Raw genomic sequence first — 3,525 nt, forward strand, 5'->3', positions numbered from 1 at the left:
AGAGAGAGAGAGAGAGAGAGAGAGAGAGAGAGAGAGAGAGAGAGAGAGAGAGAGAGAGAGAGAGAGAGAGAGAGAGAGAGAGAGAGAGAGAGAGACAGAGAGAGAGACACCTCCCGGACAACACCACCACACCAGCACATGCTGGGAAAGTCCCAGTTCCTCCTCCTACACACACACACACACACACACACACACACACACACACTAAGAAACATTCGTCAAAACCATGCAGGAGAACCGACACAGAAAGAGTTAAGAGATGTTGTTCATTGTCACATGACATTAGGAGCTCAGATAGAAACTCTCCACCTCCAGGTCTGCACCCTCACACACACACACACACACACACACACACCCTCACACACACACACACACGCATACACACACCCCTCCATAGCGCACATCTTGCCTGCAGATGTGGCAAAACCGCCAACACTTCAAAGCGCCTCCCTTCAGACCAACAGCGCTCCCTGACGCCAACTGTAAATGTCCTGGACACAGAGCATGGAAAATATTAAACCCCCTAACTCCCGCTGAAGGGCCGGGCCGGGGAGCGGGGGGTAAAAACGGCCTCCTGAAAACCCCCTTAATGACTCAACTCTCTGCTGAACAACAACAAGGCGCCGTCACCTCTGCTGTCTGCTGCTGCTGAACATCTGCAGCGCCGCCTTCACCTGGTGCATCGGCAGCACGGCGACGGTTTGGGAGCAGAAACGTCTCAAGGTCGGCGTGTCCTCAGGCAGCTTGGTTAGCATAATGGCGTAATGGGAGCGGGCCCCTAAAGAGCTCCATCACACTCACAGAACACAAACACGGCTTCGCTTTGAGTCTCTGTGGTTTCAGTCATTTTATTCTTATTGGTTTCATAATATTTCGCCGGCCGCTTAGACCTGGAGACATAAAAACATCGTTTCACTGCGTTCAGCCGCGTCATCAGGGCTAACGCTAACAGTTTCACAGCTGGGGAAGGTGAACCTTCAGGATAGTTCGTAAAACTCGGCCCACGTTCTCACAGCAAGTCTCACAATATCTGCACTGTGTCGTTCAGACTGCTGTGAAAAAGATTTTGTCGGATTCGCTTGCGGTGTGAACGGAGCCTAATAGAGTCTCAGTGCAGCTGGACTGAACAACATGGCTGCACCAGACAGCTGAGTTTATTACAGAAACTGGACTGATCTCACTGCAGGTGAACTCTGACGTCAAGACAGATCCACTAATCCATGCATCTATCCTCCAATCCAAACCAAACCCTGTTCCCCTCCTGGCCTGTGGGGGCGCTGCACCAATAACCACTGAAGGAAACGACACAGAAACCTCAGGAGACACTGAGAGCAACTTCCTCCTTCACCAGATGGAAACAAGATGGAGGATTTTAGCGGTTGGAGGATTTCTCTTTAGGCTAAAGACCAGGAGCCATTTCTGCTGCTAGCGCTAGGCTAACAGGTTAGCTTTGGTTGGATTTACCCAGAATGCAATGTGCTGCAGTTGGAGGATTTCTCTTTAGGCTAAAGACCAGGAGCCATTTCTGCTGCTAGCGCTAGGCTAACATGTTAGCTTTGGTTCGCTGTAGTCCACTTCCTGCTTGTGGAGCGGTCTCTGCTCTGGCGTTCACATTCAAACTGAACCAGAGTTCACTTCAACCGAACCCAGACCGAGGTCTGGAGGACCAGAGGTCAGAGGTCGATTAGCGTTCACACCTCACCAAACGGACTGGAGTTGGATTAAAGCGGACTGAACAGGGCTGGTGTGAATAAACTCGTTACATCAGTCTCCACCCTGCAGGTCCTCCAGGAATGTAGCTCCTCCTGGTAATTTGTAGAAACTGTCATTTTTTAGTTTTAAACAAAAATCTCTTTCCAGATGAGAATGCAGGTATCTGACGGAGTGGACAACGAAAGGGAGAATCTGTCAGTGAAGCAGGTGTTTGGTTGTTGTGGCTTCCAGAGCGTGTTTCAGTGAGACGCGTTCTGCAGCCTCCAGAATAAAACGGATCCCTTAAGGAACCCAGACGCCACCATGTTGTGTTTGCAGCAGCGCAGCAGCAGGTTTGCCCTCCTCTGCATCTCGGCGTTGCGTTCTTTCAGACTCGCTGACGATCCGCTGCAGTTTCTACAGGAAGATGAGAAAGGTTGCCGGTTTGTTCTCCTGGGAAGAGAGCGGGGTTAGCATGGCAATATCTGCTCTGATTCCACAGCCTCAGGAACTTTGACCTCCAGCAGAGAAACCAAAATAAAAATCCCCTTCTTGCTGCCAAGCCAGCACAACAGGAAGATGGGGCGGCGGCGGAGAGGAGGAGCGAGGCAGAACAATAAAGCCTCTCTGTTCGGCTCCACATGGATGCTGTTTGACAGCTAAGAAGCTTTTGTTCTGCTGAAATGACGGGGCGCTGCTGCGCTTGGCGAGCGTGCCAGGCATTGTAGGTTTTTCATGAGGACGCGGCGCTGAGGGACGTTAGAGCCGCAGATCCGCCGCGTCCCCACAGGGGGAGATGTGGTGAGGAACAAACTGCGGTGGTTTCAGTCCGGATAATGCAAACTGAACCGTGGATCCAGATCAGAGCCGGACCTCAGAACCGGTTCCACCACAACAGAGACGCTTTAGGTCACAAACATTTTCTCACTGACATGTTTTCATCTCCCATTCCCAGGCAAACTGTGGGACAAATCCACTGCTGGCAGAGCCAGAGAGTAACTAGTTAGATTAACTTTTTGGGGAAATAAATTACTTTTAGGAGTATTTTTACTAGGCTGTACTTTCTACTCTTACTTGAGTATTTTTTATGAAGTGTTTCTATTCTGACCAAAGTAACATTTCTGGATTTTCTACCCACTGAATGAAAAACAAACATGTTTTATCCAAAACTCAGACACACACCTGCAGTCTGTGTTCAAGTTTCAGAAGATTTTTATTGGAAGAAACTGATTTGGAAAAATGTATTTTGCCTCATTTTGTTATTTTTTTGTTATGAATTATTGTAATTTCCACTTAACTTTATATTTAGGTCCATCTGATGACATTAAATATTAAATGATTGATAATTTGATCAGTTATTCAGTGCTTCAATCAACTTGTTACTAAATACTTTTTTACTCTTATTTCATAATTTCTTGAACAGATACTTTTTACTTTAACCGAGTAAAAATATGTTGCAGTATTTCTGCTGTTGCATAGTTTTTGGCAGCCCTGCTCACCTGACTGTTAGCTTCAGCTAATGAGCTGAACGTTTTCACTCATTCATCCAACCGCATGGGAGGAAGAACTGCGTCCAAAATAAAACTCACTATGCTAATCTGCCAAAGAGGAGCTCATTTTAACTATCTCTTTAGCAGTTTTGATAACTTTGTCAACGTTCAGCGCACTTAGCTTCCCCTAGATTAATTTTTCTGGATAAATTTACTGTTTTGTAAAGTTGGCTGTTTATATTCATGCTCTTATTTTGAAGTTCCATTTCCTCTCCTCCTGCGCTCGTCATTCGGCGCAGCGGATGACGTCACTGTGGGTCGCCGTGTTGCTGAGCAGCGCTAC

This window comes from Poecilia reticulata, linkage group LG4 (genome assembly GCF_000633615.1).
Source record: "Poecilia reticulata strain Guanapo linkage group LG4, Guppy_female_1.0+MT, whole genome shotgun sequence".
In the NCBI taxonomy this organism is placed as follows: domain Eukaryota; kingdom Metazoa; phylum Chordata; class Actinopteri; order Cyprinodontiformes; family Poeciliidae; genus Poecilia; species Poecilia reticulata.